At 39.5% G+C, this 17,099-nt stretch overlaps 1 long non-coding RNA gene across 1 annotated transcript; it reads left to right on the top strand.

Moving 5' to 3' along the window:
• Positions 1–948: 948 nt before the first annotated feature.
• LOC104214380 (uncharacterized) lies at positions 949–6,166 on the top strand. Its single transcript, XR_011403210.1, has 2 exons — positions 949–3,926; positions 5,831–6,166. It is a non-coding gene; the product is annotated as an uncharacterized lncRNA (long non-coding RNA).
• Positions 6,167–17,099: the final 10,933 nt, after the last annotated feature.

Raw genomic sequence — 17,099 nt, 5'->3', positions numbered from 1 at the left:
GTTTTCACGACGTTGCAATTCTCATAATAATAATAAAAGCGGTTTGAAATTAAAAAAAAAACATAAGCAAAAACATGTTCTGAAATCAGATAAAATTAAATACAACAGTTAAGCGACCGTGCTAGAATCACGGAACTCGGGAATGCCTAACACCTTCTCCCGGGTTAACAGAATTCCTTACTCGGATTTCTGGTTCGCGGACTGTTAACAGGGTCATAAATTTCCTCGGTTCGGGATTCAACCGGTGACTTGGGACACCATTAATCTCCAAGTGGCGACTCTGCATAATTAATAATTAAATCCTGTTCCGATTGTCCTTTAAATAGAAAAACTCCTTTACGCCCTTGCGGGTGTAGATGAAAAAGGAGGTGTGACAGAAGACAGTGAAAGGGGGCTAGGGTTAGGGAAGGTTCGAGAGTATTTGAGAGAGTTTGAGAGTTTAGAGGCGGCGGTTGGTGAGAAATAAAGTAGGGTTGGGGGTATTTGTGAATTAAAAAAGGAAAGGGAAAATCGTGGCCATTGATCAAAATGATCAACGACCTGGATCAAAAGGGAAGGTCAGGCGGGTTAGATTAGTTGGGTCAGGGGCGGGTTAAATTGAAATTGGGCCGGTCAATTGGGGATTTGAAATTGGGTTAATTGGGGGGGGGGGTGATTTGGGCTATAATTGAAATAAAATAGGGCTAGTGTTTAAATAGCCACTTTTTCCCTTTTTATTTTATAAAAATAAGTAAAATGATTTTTGAAACAAATTAAAGGTACTAAATTAATTAATAATATATAAATATTAAATTAAAAATACTGGAATCAATTTTTGTAATTATAAAAGCAATTAAATCTTAAAGTAGGCTAAAACAATTGGGAATAATTATATATATATATATATATATGCTATTTTGAAAGTATTTTGAATATATAAAATTCATAGGAAAAATTGAGTATAACATTGAGAATCCTAGATCAATTGCAGTTAAGGTTGTTCTATTGTTGTTGCTCGGCACTGTCATTGATGTCGTGTTTGCTGATCCCCTTGTGGATGTTGTCAATAATTTCTCCAGCGCCACAAGCATTCCTTCTTTCTTCATCTCATTCATTGTGCTACCATTTGCAACCAACTCCAGTGAGGTAGTGTCAGCTATTATCTTTGCTTGCCAGAAAAAGTTGAGATCAACATCATTAACATTTTCGGAGGTTTGTTTTCCTGATGCAGCTTCTATCAACTCTGCTTTATAGTAGATGTGCTTTCGCTACCCATTACTTGCATCAGTGAACCTGAAAGATAATTAATGAACATTAAGGGGTCGTTTAGTTGCAAGGATTAGGGATAATAATCTTGGGGTAAAATGTAGGATTGTGTTATCCGCCTTTGATTGAATTTTTTGTTCTGGTATAAGAAATCTTCAATTATTTATACCACAATTGTGGTATTGTTTTTATACCCTTATTCTATAATACCCTTTTCTTATTGGTGTAATCGATAACAGATTCAATAAGCCCCAAAAATTGATAAATCAAAATCTAAAAAATCGAAACCTTATTGAAACGATAACTATAAGCATATGTACAAATCGATAATCGATAAGTATCAAAATTGAATCGATAAATCGAATACACACCCCTAGCAGCACTTATGGGATTTTAATATTCAATTAGTAGTTAGTACTTCTTGTGCTGCAAATGTTCTAGTTTAGAGACTGTTGCCTCTTAAACATAGGAGCAAAATTAGTTTTCCCATGGTTTCTTTAAATGGTCCTTAGTTTCTTATTTGGTTTTGAAATAATATGATTACTGTCATCACACAGCAAAAGCAAATTGCTTGGTGGTGTTTAAATATTGAAGGAATTAAATTGATAGCAATAGCAAATCATGCCTTTTTAGCAACTTAATTTCCTTTCTTTTTGTGTGGGCAAACTAATGCATTGCTACTTCTTTGCTTTGAGAATCTTTCCAAATAGTTTTTGCTGAAAGACACTTGAAAAAAATATTCATGTAATTTATACAAGTTGATTTCTTGTATATAAATGCTGCCAAGAAGAATATAATATCATGTATCTGATGTGTTACATGTATTATGGGTAAGTGGATCAGTAAATTATTTCTGCAAGTGAGGCATTTGCAATGTACTTTATGAATTTTACGGATGTTTTGTTTCAAAAGTTACATCTTCAACAGTGTGTAACTTATAATGGAAACCTGAGATCAATAAAGGAACAAGGTGAATAGGTATCCTTTGTTGTACACCTATCATAATGTTGTTCTATAAAGGTCATGCATTAGAGGGATTTCCTCATCCTCTATAAAGGTCAATTGTTCTTGCAATCAAGGTAATTGTAGCAGGCACATTGCATCAGAAAAAGAAAATAAAAGGGCTTTGGTTCTAATCTCTTTTTGTGGTTTCTTAAGGTGACTTCATATATTTATCTCTTCTTTAAGCAATATTATGTGAGTAATGGACTATTATATTGTTATGTGAATTCTTAAGCAATATTATGTGAGTAATGGACTATTATACCTAATGTTACTGAAAATACTTCAATGTCTCACGGTACTACTCATCTTTATCCTTCGGCAAGCTACTATTTTGGGTTTTCTATTGTTTGAATTTCCCTCCTTAAAGGAAAGAAAAGACCTACCTTCCACCTGAAACATGAGATTTAGAGAGAATAAAGAACAACTTGGGAATCAAATTCTGGAGCAACTTCCAGGCATATTTTGCTTTCGGATTTTAACGCTTTTAACATCACCAACTGAAGCTTGACTTGAATCCCCAAAACCTTGACCTACTGATTTTGGTGTTATTTGATTGGTTTTAGGTTATTTTTAAAACTATACAACTAAAATTTTGTTCTGGAGCCAACTTAATCATTTCTAGGATGCTTGGTTATCAAAGTTAATTCCTGATTTCTTTGTTTCATGAATTCTTATGCCACTGCTATCCTAATTGGGTGAGATGGACTAATAAGAAAGCCTAGTACAGTGTCTTAGTTGCCCTTTATTTCCTGACATACATGAAACCTCAAATTCCCTAACTTTCCATCCTTCTGTTGTATGGACATGGAGCTTCCCGTCTCTCAGATGTACATGTAGAATAGCAATTAGCAAGAAATATGACATATCTCCAATTTGTCCTTCAGGTCAAATTATTAAATTGTTTGACGCTTTAAATGTAAGAATATAAATAGTGTAGATGCATTATATTGGACTTAATAATAAAACGTGAATAATGTAAAGATTAAGTTTGAGTTCAAATGTGTGTACACTTTATTATCCTTCTATCTTTCTTTATGGATATTCCCTGTCCCACTCTGTTAGCTAAAATCTTTTTATGAAGCTTAGGATTTCTAATCCAAGCTTTTCATTGGACATGGTGTGAACAAAGCAAATTTGTATGTGGATCTGTCTCTTTGTGTGAACCATCATTTTGCATATCTTTTGCATGTTTACACTATTTTTTAGTCAAAAGGTGTAAAAATAGAGAGTATTTGAAAAGTGCACTTAGAGAATAAGTATAAGGTATACTTGATTTTGATCAACAAACCTACTTATCTGATAGAAAAATAGGTGCCCTTTGAATCTGGAAAGCTAGTTTCTTCAGTGAAAGCTTAGGGCAGTGTTTTGTAGTGAGTGTAGAAGAAAAGCTCAAACATTTTGCTTGTTATTGCCGAAAAAGTTGTTATCAACAATATCAAACCAACAGGTAAACTAATCTCTCCTGGTACATTTGATATGTAATGTGGATCCAATTTTAGCATCTGCATTAAACCAAATATAATAATTAAGATATGATCAAAATGAATAATATATACTGACAGTAGGAAAATTGAGGTTTATAGAAGATTGAGGATCTAAGAAGGAAGTCCAATGATGTAGAAGTTGAATCTCTGTAAGAAGAGTACCATCAAAAAGTTTCTGCTCTTGAGATAAAGGTATGTATGTGTTCAAAGGATATTTCAGTTTGAACATCCACTGCTATATTATTTACTTGCATTATGACTTAATCATCAGTTGTTTTTCATTGCAACAGTAATATGAATTTCTTGAAAGATAGTTTGATTGAGCTTACACATTGTTGCTTAGTTTTGTTGCTTCATTTAGGCATCACTAAATTGCTCTGCTTCATCTTTTATGCCTTTAACTTCTTCATATTTTATGCTTGGAGATTCTGTATAATGTTTGTGTGGTCCTTAGTTTTTTTAGTTTTTAAATGGTTCTAGTAGACTCTAACAATGCAGGAATGCTTGCTGATGAGTGAATAAGTGAAGGAAGTTGTGCTTCTTATGGGGAGAACCCCTTTCATTTACTAAATATATGAATGGCTTGTTATTTTAAAAGTGAAAGAAATTAAAAGTAGAAGCAGCTTCTTTTATACTGCACATAGATGATATTTGGAGAATGAAGAGCTTTTGTTGGCTGGAAAATTTTCAAGCTTTCTAAGTTAATTGATAATTTTGAAGAAATTTTACCATCCTTTCCTAATATATATATTTACTGCTGAAACCTCATATGTACTTTCTAGAATTACAGTTCCCCGATAAATTTTTCTAAAGCAAATCCTCTTACCTTTAATTTTAGTCTTTGTTTGTGTCATGTTTGAGGGCATCATTGTTATTTGTTTCTTTAATACGAAAGTGTGAATAGGCATATCACAATGTTTTTTTACTGATCAAAATATTTCTTCAAAGTCCCTAGGGCTTTGTTTTAGCGGTAAGATTGCAATATGTGATGTGCGAGTTAGACACGCTTCATTAGTTGTACCCTGCCGCAGACAAAGTTCTTAGACAATGTCTTTGTAAAGATGAAAATAGTATTTTGTAAACGTCTTTGTATACTCTTTTCCTTTCTTTCCCTATTCTGTGATCCATATGCTCATATTACTTCAAGCACATATTAACTTACTGACACTTTCTTTATCTAATTTTTTTAGTATTATGAGCAGATTAAAGTGACATGCTTTACTATTATCGCAGTTTAATGGTGGTTAAAACTTACCGTTACAGCTTGTGACTTTTAGCGATAATTTTACAGGATATACCGGCTTAATAATAAAAGGATAAATTAAGACATTTATATAGGGATATTGTAGCCATTATATTGCTATTAAAGATGACTTTTGCGGAAATTTAGTTGACTTTACTAGCCATTAAGATGGACGCTAAAGGGGCATACTAATATATTTTTAGAAGAGATATTATTGTCATTCTAATTGCTACAAAACAATTACCGCTAAAGGTATGGACTTTTAGCGACAAATGTTTTGAATTTAGCAGCTATAAAAATGGACGGTAAAGGGGTATTATTAGCCGTTTTAGAATGGGTTTAGCAGCCATAATAATTGCCGTAAAATATTGCCGTTAAAGCAAATGAGTTTTAGCGGCAATAAGCCATACCTTTTACCAGCTTTTGTCAGAAACACCGCTAAAGGCTTTACCGACCCTGACTTCAGTGGCTAAAGACCAATCGCCGGTAAATGATATAGCGGCTATTGTTATTGCTGCCAATGCTATTTTTTATCGCCGCTAAAGCCCATTTTTGTTATAGTGCTAGCATTATGCATTTCTCTCATAAACCTCGTGAGCTCGGTTTTAAAGGGATCATTCCCGTTGTTATTCTCAGATCCGCTGCCGGTCCCTCCGGCTTCGCGGAATCCGACTTCACCCCTTGGGGTGTTATTATCGACCCTCTGGACCATTTGATTTGCAGGAACACTGGGAGGAATCGGGACCCTTTTGTTTGCGTTATTGGAGGTGCCTGACAATGCTTGTTTTAAATCTGTGATCACCTGATCTTACCTTGTGAGGTAATTCATAATCGCTTTCTGCTGTTCTCTCAGGAGTTTAACTGTTTCCATGACATGTTCCTCCTCCGCGTCATCGAGAGTAGATTCCCGCACATGCCGAGGGTACTGACCTTCTCAAACCGGGGTCGTCTCATCCCCTTCATTACGAGTATTACTGATTGAGTCATCTTGCCGGGCCAATTCTTCGTGTGCCTCAGCATTGTGTGTGTTGTTGACATTATTAGCTGTCATATCTGATTATTACTAAGGAAAGAATCAAAACTAGTTAATAATAATGTATGAATCAAAGCAATTGCACAGTTGTCTTTGCCACACGGTGGGCGCCAAACTGTTTACTCATAAAATGGTACAGTTAAATTTGTTACATGATTTATAGACAAGCAAATTGATTTGATCCAAAAAATGATAAAAATCATGATTAATATTAAGATTAGTGATTGAAATTGAATAAGATAACGAGCCTGGCTCCGAACACAGTGTCTATGAGATCAAAAGTGAAAATAACGATGAAGTGCAAATAAAGTTGTTAAATCGAGAGCAAAAGTAGGAAAATAAAGCGTTTGTATCAGAAAGTTTTAGGATCAAGTTCCTCTTAAATGATAATAAAAGAGTCATTGATGAACACGTAACGACAGACCATGAATGCAAATATTCTCTGCAACAGTCGATTATTTAATGTTAGTGAATATTTCTTCCTTGAATGTTATCCGATGGAAAACCCTTGACCTTCTCCCATCGACTATGCTCCCTTCGGGATTTACCTGATATCAATTACATTCGTTGTATTCAATATTAATTGTTCCTTGACTTGCCCTTTGCCTATCTTTGGTTCCACGTGTTATGTTACCCTTCGACCATTCGTTATAAACCATTTTTACCCTATACATTATGTATATTCTTGTGTCGGGAAGAAATTACCAAAACAGCAACATGCTATTTTATAGTATCTTCCCCTCTTTCGCATGAATAATCACTCAGAATTTCTAGTATGGGAATTCAAAAAATGCAAGATTATCATACTTGAAATTTGAAAAATGTGATCTAACGAAATTTTAATTTTGAGTCATATTTGCCACTACATTATATTCTTCCCTTATATCAAACGAATTCGACAATTTAAACATATAGCAAAAATTTATTTTTGTAACATAGTATTCTATATAGTAAAAGATAATGGGCTCAGCATAAGAGCTCCATCCTTCGATGCTGAAAGCCCGTGGTGATGAGGGGAGTGTACGTGGTTGAATAGTTAATGGAATAAAAATCCTGCTAATATTATTTAGCAAATTGTCAAGCTTCTGCAACTTGAGTATGGCATCAAACTTCATAAACAATACAAGAAACCATGAACTAGAAAAACTGATCATAAATTTTGAAATATACTATTACATCTGATTTTATCTGGCAGTATTTTACTAAAAGAAAATTTAAAATGTTAATTTGACATATATGTATTTTTTTTTTATTCCTAGTTCTTCATTAGTACATGTTGTGTTATTCGCTTCTATTGCGTTATTACCTTGTTGTTACTAATATTTGTTGATTTCGTTCACTGTTCCTTGAGCCGAGGGTATACCAGAAATAACCTCTCTATCTCCATAAGGTAGGGGTAAGATCAGCATACACACTACCCACCCCAGACCCCAGTTATAGGATTACACTGGATTTGTTATTGTAATTTGACATATATATTTTTTATTAATAACAGAAGAATCATTAAAATATTTGTTTAAAAATTAATCAGTAGAAAAATATCGCATCAATAATTTAAAAATTGAATAGTTTAAATTCTTCAATTTCACACAGAAAATAAAAGTGTATCATATGAAAGTCGAAAGAGTGTCATATATACGGGGATTGAGTTAGCAAAAGACATGACGGGACGATAACATTCAGCTAATACTTTATACAATATATGACACGGTAAAATTCAATAAAACCTTGAAATAGTCTTTAATAGCTAAGCAAGAGTAAGATTGTCACGATCCCGATTTCTCACCCTCGGGAGTCGTGATGGCGCCTACTAATATGAGTTAGGCAAGTCAATCCTTTAAACTAATTACTTCATTATCCACTTATTTCTTTTTAATAAACATAAAGCGAAAACGTATAAACAGCGGAAATTTAAATTAAGCGGAAGAAAACAATAAAATATCTGAAATCTGCATCTATTACAACTGCTTAAGCCTTAATCACCCAAAACCTTGTATCACAGTACCACAGACGGTCTAAGACTGCTAAATACAAGGTCTGAAAATAAAAGACACACTGTTTCTAAAGCAAAAAGATGAAACATGAAATAAAAGATAGAGAAGACGTCAGGGCCTGCAGACGCCTGCAGGTCTATCTTGGATCTCCGCGTAGACTGAAGGTAGCCTCCAAACTACGGTCCAAGAGCTGCTCCGGGATATGCACATAGTGCAGAGTGTAGTATAAGCACAACCGACCCCATGTGCTAGTAAGTGTCTAGCCTAACCTCGGCGAAGTAGTGACGAGGCTAGGACCAGACTACCAAATAAACCTGTGCAATTCAAATATATACAACATAAAGAAATACATGAATAAACAGTCAAGTATGGGAGGGGGAGCATGCTGCGGGGGAGATATCAATTCTGAATAGAAAGACAATAGGTAAATGAAAGAAGCAAAATATCTCGGATATCAACAAAAGAACCAGAAATCAATAAATGCACGGCATCACCCTTCGTGCTTTTACTCTCGTCCTCACCAAAACAATCAAGTAATGAAAGTGTGCACGGCATCACCCTTCGTGCTTTTACTCTCATCCTCACCATATAATCAATATAATCGGCACGGAATGGTATATCGTGCAGCGCTGCATCACCCTTCGTGCTTTACACTCTTTCCTCACAAATCATACACGACATCACCCTTCGTGCTTTAACACTCTTTCCTCACAAAAATAATACACGCCATCACCCTTCGTGCTTTAACACTCTTCCTCACCCAAACAACAATCACAAACAAGAGGGCAAGGGAACCAATGAAATTACGATATGAATCCCGACGAGGGAACAATGGTCAACAATTAAGTCCCGTCAAGGGAACAACATCAATAATATCAACATCTCGGCAAGGGAGATAACAAATAAAGCAACAATATCCCGGCAAGGGAGGCAACATAATGATCTCTTCTCTTTCTCACTTTTACTTCACAATTCACTTCACAACTCGACTCAATGCTCTAAAGGTTCAATTATCACTTATACTTTCACTTCTCATTATACAACTCGAGCCAACGCTCCTCAAAGTTCAAGTGTCACAACTACTTCTACAAGCTTTGCATAATAAATAAAAATCTTCACCATAGCATGAATAATACAACGAAGTCATGAAAATCACAATATAAGACTTACGGGCATGCTAGACACCAACGTATAAATACTCGTCACCATGCCTATACGTCGTACTCAACAATTACCACATAGCAAATAGGACTCGACTCCTAATCCCTCAAGCTAAGGTTAGACCAAACACTTACCTCGATGCCACGAATACAATTCACGATTCAATTATAGCTATACCCCTTGATTCCACCACCAATTTGCTCGTATCTAGTCACAAGTTACTTAATTACATCAACAAACACTAAATGAATCAATTCTGATGCATGAAAATGAGTTTTCCAAAGTTTTGCCCAAAATGTCAAAAATCACCCCCGGCCCACATGGTCAAAACCCGAGATTCGAACCAAAACCCGATTACCCATTCCCCCATGAACCCAAATATATAATTTGTTTTGAAATTGGACCTCAAATCGAGGTCCAAATCCCCAATTTTTTGAAAAACCTAGGTTTTACCCAAAACACCCAATTTCCACCATGAAAGTCATTGATTTTGAGTTGAAATCATGTTAATGATAAAAGGAAATAAGTTTAAATTAACTTACAATCAATTTGGAAGAAGAGTTGTTCTTGAAAAATCGCCCTAGGGAGTTTGTGTTTTGAAAGATGTGAAAAATGGTTAATTTTCGGCTAAGTATAAAAGTTGGAGGTCGCAGATGTGGGAATTGCGAACCTCGACCTCTGTTAAGTTGGGAATTGCGAAAGGAGTGTCGCATTTGCGACTAAGGAAGATCCAGGAGGGTGTCGCATTTGCGACAAACACTTCGCATTTGCGAAGAAGGCTGCCCAGGCCACCTCTCGCATTTGCGAGACAGGCTTCGCAATTTGCGAAGCCTGTAGGTCTAAAACATACCAGCATTTCCTAAGTTAAAATTTTCACTCTGTGGCCTATCCAAAACTCACCCGTGCCCTCGAGGCTCCAAACCAAACATGCACACCAACCTAAGAACATCATACAGACTCGCTCGTGTATTCAAATCACTAAAATAACATCAACAACTATGAATTTAGCATCAAAATCATGAAATTTTCTCAAGAACTTTCAAGTTTCCAATTTTCTCAAAAATGATCCGATTCACGTCGTTTCAGGTCCGTTCCTTACCAAACTTCACAGAATTATCTTAAATCACATATAAGACCTGTACTGGGTGCCGAAACCAAAATACGGGCCCAATACATCAAGTTCTAATGACAATTCATTTCTAAATCTCATAAATAATTTCAGAAAATAATTTTCTTTAAAAATTCATTTTTCGGGCTTGGAACCTCGGAATTCAATTCCAGGCATACACCCACATCCCATATTTTCCTACGGACCCTCCGGTTCTGTTTACCCGAAATGTTAACCGAAGTCAAATTAATTCATTTTATAGTCAAAATTTATCATTTTTCACAGATTTTCACATATAGGCTTTTCGACTACGCGTTCGTACTACGCACGCAAATCGAGGTGATGCTAAAAGAGTTTTTTAAGGCCTCGGAACGCAGAATTTTATTTTAAAACAAGTGATGATCTTTTTGGGTCATCACATTCTCCATCTATAAAACAATCGTTCGTCCTCGAACGGACAGAAGAAGAAAGTACCTGAGTCGGGGAAAAGATGGGGATAACGGCTCCGCATATCGGACTCGAACTCCCAGGTTGATGCCTCAGTAGGCTGACCTCTCCACTGAACACGAACAGAAGGAAAACTCTTCGATCTCAACTGACGAACCTGCCGGTCTAGAATAGCTACCAGCTCCTCCTCATAAGACAAGTCCTTGTCCAACTGGACAGTGCTGAAATCTAACACGTGGGATGGATCGCCGTAATATTTCTGAAGCATGGACACATGAAACATTGTATGCACGGCTAATAAGCTCGGCAGCAACGCAAGTCTATAAGCCACCTCTCCCACTCGATCAAGAATCTCAAACGGGCCAATGAACCTAGGGCTAAGCTTTCCTTTCTTCCCAAATCTCATCACGCCCTTCATAGGTGACACTCGAAGCAATACCCGCTCACCGACCATGAAAGCCAAATCACGAACCTTTCGGTCGGCATAACTCTTTTGCCTGGACTGAGCTGTACGAAGCCTATCCTGAATAATCCTGACCTTGTCCAAGGAATCCTAAACTAGATTCGCACCCAACAACCGAGCCTCTCCCGGCTTAAACCATCCAACTGGCGACCGACACTGCCTACCATACAAAGCCTCATACGGAGCCATCTGAATACTCGACTGGTAGCTATTGTTGTAGGCAAACTCTGCTAAAGGCAGAAACTGATCCCAGGAGCCTCCAAAGTCAATGACACAAGCTCGGAGCATATCCTCCAAAATCTGAATAGTCTGCTCGGACTACCCATCCGTCTGAGGATGAAATGTCGTGCTCAACTCAACCCGCGTGCCCAACTCTCGCTGAACTGCTCTCTGGAAATGTGAGGTAAACTGCGTACCTCGATCCGAAATGATAGACACGAGCACACTATGAAGGCGAACAATCTCCCAGATATAGATCTCACCTAACCTCTCAGAAGAATAGGAGACTGCCACAGGAATGAAATGTGCTGACCTGGTCAGCCTATCAACAATAACCCACACTGCATCGAGTTTCCTCTGAGTCCATGGGAGTCCAACAACAAAGTCCATAGTGATATGCTCCTACTTCCACTTAGGAATCTCAATCTTCTGGAACAAACCACCAGGCCTCTGATGCTCGTACTTAACCTACTAACAATTCAAACACCGAGCCACATATGCAACGATATCATTCTTCATTTTCCTCCACCAATAATGCTGCCGCAAATCCTGATACATCTTAGCGGCTCCAGGATGAATAGAGTACAGGGAGCTATGGGCCTCCTCTAAAATCAACTCTCGGAGCCCATCCACATTAGGCACACAAACTCGACCCTACAATCTCAAAACTTCATCATCACCTAAGGTAACCTACTTGGCACCTCTGTGTTGCACCGTGTCTCTAAGGACACACAAATGGGGATCATCATACTATCGATCACATATACGCTCAATAAAGAAGAACGAGCGTCCGTGAAAGCTAACACACGACTGGGCTTAGAAACATCCAACCTCACGAACTGATTGGCTAAAGCCTGAACATCCAAAGCAAACTGTCTCTCACAGACCAGAATATAAGCAAGACTGCCCATACTAGCTAACTTCCTTCTCAAAGCATCGGCCACCTCCTTGGCCTTTCCTGGATGATATAAGATGGTGATATCATAATTTTTTAATAGCTCCAACCACCTTCTCTGCCTCAAATTCAACTCCTTTTGGTTGAACAAATACTGTAGACTCTTGTGATTCGTGAACACCTCATATGCCACACCATACAGATAATGCCTCCAAATCTTCAACGCGTGAACAATGGCTGCTAACTCCAAATCAAGAACCGGATAGTTCTTCTCATGAACATTCAACTTCCGCGAAGCGTAAGAAATGACTTTGTCATCCTACATCAACACCGCACCAAGCCCAATGCGAGATGCATCACAATAAACTGTATATGGCCCTGAACCTGTGGGCAAAACCAACATTGGTGCCATAGTCAGGGCTGTCTTGAGCTTCTGAAAGCTTACCTCACACTCGTCCGACCATCTGAACCGGGCACCCTTCTGGGTCAACCTAGTCATCGGGGCTGCAATAGAGGAAAACCCCTCCACGAACCGACGATAGTAGCCTGCCAATCCCAAGAAACTCTGAATCTCTGTAGTTGATGTTGGTCTAGGCCAGTTCTTGACTACCTCAATCTTCTTCAGATCAACCTGAATACCCTCTGCTGATACAATATGACCCAGAAATGCAACTAAACTCAACCAGAACTCACACTTCGAGAACTTAGCATATAACTGACTATCCCTCAAGGTTTGAAGAACCACTCTAAGATGCTGCTCGTGCTCCTCCCGGCTGCGAGAATAGATCAAAATATCATCAATGAAGACTATCACGAACGAATCCAAATAAGGCCTGAACACTCGGTTCATCAAATCCATAGAAGCTGATGGGGCATTTGTCAACCGAATAACATCACCAAGAACTTATAATGCTCGTACTGAGTGCGGAAAGCTATCTTAGGGACATCGAATACCCTAATCCTCAACTGATGGTAGCCAGATCTCAAGTCAAGCTTTGAAAATACCTTGGCACCTTGAAGCTGATCAAACAAATCGTCAATCCTCGGCAATGGATACTTATTCTTGATTGTAACCTTGTTCAACTGCTGGTAATCAATACACATTCTCATCGATCTATCCTTCTTCTTAACAAACAACACTGGCGCACCGTAAGGAGAAACACTCAGCCTAATGAAACCCTTCTCAAGAAAGTCTTGCAAATGCTCCTTCAACTCTTTCAACTCAGGCGGGGCCATCCAATATGGTGGGATAGAAATGGGCTGAGTGCCCAGAGCCAAATCAATGCAAAAGTCAATATTCTTGTGGGGTGGCATACCCCGTAGGTCTGAAGGGAATACCTCAGGAAACTCACGAACAATGGGCACAAAATCAATAGAAGGGACCTCAGCACTAGAATCACGAACATATGCCAAATAGGCCAAACACCCCTTCTCGACCATACGTCGAACCTTCACATAAGAGATAACACTACGGGTAGAATGTCCAGGAGCCCCTCTCCACTCTAAATGAGGTAAACCCAGCCAGGCTAAGGTCACAGTCTTGGCATGACAGTCCAAGATAGCGTGGTACGGTGATAACCAGTCCATCCCTAATATGACATCAAAATCAACCATGTCTAGAAGAAGAAAATCTACACGAGTCTCAAAACCCCCAATCACAACTATACATGAATGATGGACTCGATCTACCACAAAAGAATCACCCACCGGTGTAGACACATACACAGGAGCACTCAAAGAATCACTAGGCATGACCAGACACAGTGCAAAATAAGATGACACATAGGAGTACGTAGACCCTGGATCAAATAACACTAAAGCATCTCTATCAAAAACCAGAATCGTACCTGTGATAATTGCATCGGAAGCCTCAGCCTCGGGCCTGGCTAGAAGAGCATAACATCGGGGCTGGGCCCTACCAACCTGAACTATATCCTTGGGACGGCCTGCTGCTGGCTGGCCTCCACCTCTAACACCTCTACCTCTACCTCTAGAACCTTTATCCCCACCTCTAGCTGGTTGGGCGGGCTGTGGAACACTCGGTCCTGAACCATGGCACAGGAACCTTGACGCTGAGAGCTACTCGGTGCTCGAGGGCAAAACCTAGCAATGTGACCCATATCACCAGAAGTGTAACAAGCCCTCGACTGTTGAGACTACTGGCCCGGACGACCTGAATGACCACCCCGAAAACTCTGAAGCGGCGGTGCACTAATAGGAGTTGGTGGTGCACTATAGCACTGCTGATCAAAATACTACGTCTGAGGACCACGGCCACCTGAAGCACCAGGAGAAACCTGGAGTGCTGACTGAAAAGGCCTAGGAGGATGGCCTCTACCATATGAATCCCTACCTCCAGACGAGGTACCACTGAATCAGCCTGAATGACGGGGCCTCTTGTCTGACCCATGACCACCTCCCTACGACAGAACCATCTCCACTCTCTAGGCCACATTGGCCGCCTTCTGGAAAGATATCTCACTCCAGTCTCCCTAGCCATCTGAAGATGAATCGGCTAAATAATTCCATCAATGAACCTCCTCACCCTCTCTCTCTCTCTCGGTAGGAAGTATGATAAGAGCATGATGAGCCAAGTTGATGAATCAGGTCTCATACTGGGTAACAGTCATAAAACCCTGCTGGAGACGGTCAAACTGCCTTTGATAGGCCTCTCTCTGAGTGATGGGGAGAAACTTCTCCAAAAATAGCTGTGTGAACTACTCCCAAGCCAAAGCTGGCGATCCGGCTGGTCTAGCCAAGTAATAATCTCTCCACCAAGTCTCGACGGATCCAGACAAGCGAAAAGTAGCAAAATTGACCCCATTGGTCTCAACTATCTCCATGTTCCTAAAAACCTCATGACAGCTGTCTAGAAAACATGGGGATCCTCAAGAAGATGCACCGCTGAAAGTAGTAGTGAAGAGCTTGGTGAACCTATCCAACCTCCACAAAGCATCGACGGACATAGCTGCTCCATCATTGGTCTGAGCTACCATACACAGTTGAACTGCTCTAACTGGCAGAATGGCTGGAGTCTGAAACTGGGGAGCTACCTACTCCGGAGTGCGAGTAGCAGGAGTTTGGGCTTCTCCTCTAGTTTGAGAGACGGCTGGTGCTACCGGAAGCAAACCTTCCCAGGTGATACTTTCCATAAGTCCCACTAGATGGACCAAAGCATCCTGGAGTACTGGGGTAGCAATAAACCCCTCTAGGACCTGAGTTGGGCCCACCGGAACTGCTGGGGCCGAAACTTCATCATCAAAGTCAACCTGAGGCTCCGCCGTTGGTGCTGCTGCTCAGGGCTGAGCTCTTCCCCTACCTCGGCCTCTAGCACGGCCTCGGCCTCGCCCTCTGCCCCTACTGGGAGCTGCTGCTAGGGGCTCGGGTTGCTGATCAGTGGATGAGGAAGCGCGTGTTTTCGCCTTCTGCGAGAGAACAAAGTAGAAATTCAATTAGCATTGAGATACCAAACTGCACGACAAGAAAGAATAAATGTGAAGTTTTTCCTACTCTGTAGCCTCTGAGGGATAAATACAGACCTCTCCATACCGATACCTCATATTCTACTAAGCTTGTCTGTGAATTGTGAGACTCATGTAACCTAGAGCTCTGATACCAACTTGTCACGACCTGGATTTCCCACCCTTGGGAGTCGTGATGGCGCCTACTAATGTGAGCTAGGCAAGCCAATCCTTTAAACTAATTACTTCATTATCCACTTATTTCTTTTTAATAAACATAAAGTGATAACGTATAAATAGCAAAAATTTAAATTAAGCGGAAGAAAACAATAAAATATCTGAAATCTGCATCTATTACAACTGCTTAAGCCTTAATCACCCAAAACCTGGTGTCACAGTACCACAAACGATCTAAGACTGCTAAATACAAGGTCTGAAATTAAAAAACATACTATTTCTGAAGCAAAAAGATGAAATAGGAAATAAAAGATAGAGGAGACGCCAGGGCCTGCGGACGCTTGCAAGTCTACCTTGGATCTCCGCGTGGACTGAAGGTAACCTCCAAACTACGGTCCAAGAAATGCTCCGGGATCTGCATATAGTGCAGAGTGTAGTATCAGCATAACCGACCCTATGTGCTGGTATGTGTCTAGCCTAACCTTGGTGAAGTAGTGACAAGGCTAGGACCAGACTACCAAATAAAATTGTGCAATTCAAATATATGCAACGGAAAAGAAATACAGGAATAAACAGTCAAGTATGGGAGGGGAGCATGCTAGGGGGAGATATCAATTCTGAATAGAAAGACAACAGGTAAATAAAAGAAGCAAAATATCTCGGATATCAACAAAAGAACCAGAAATAAATAATTGCACGGCATCACCCTTCGTACTTTTACTCTCATCCTTACCAAAGCAATCAAGTAATAAAATTGTGCATGGTATCACCCTTCGTGCTTTTACTCTCATCCTCACCATATAATCAGTATAATCGGCACGGAATGGTACATCGTGCGGCACGACATCACCCTTCGTGCTTTACACTCTTTCCTCACAAATCATACACGGCATCACCCTTCGTGCTTTAACACTCTTGCTCACCCAAACAACAATCACACACAAGAGGGCAAGAGAACCAATGAAATTGCGATGAGAATCCCGGCGAGGGAACAATGGTTCAACAATTAAGTCCCGGCAAGGGAACAACATCAATAATATCAACATCCCGACAAGGGAGATAACAAATAAAGCAACAATATCCCGGCAAGGGAGGAAACATAATGATCTCTTCTCTTTCTCACTTTTACTTCACAATTCACTTCACAACTCGAGCCAATGCTCT

This window comes from Nicotiana sylvestris, chromosome 10 (assembly GCF_000393655.2).
Source record: "Nicotiana sylvestris chromosome 10, ASM39365v2, whole genome shotgun sequence".
NCBI classification, from domain to species: Eukaryota; Viridiplantae; Streptophyta; class Magnoliopsida; order Solanales; family Solanaceae; genus Nicotiana; species Nicotiana sylvestris.
This window is presented reverse-complemented; position numbering and strand designations above follow the sequence as displayed.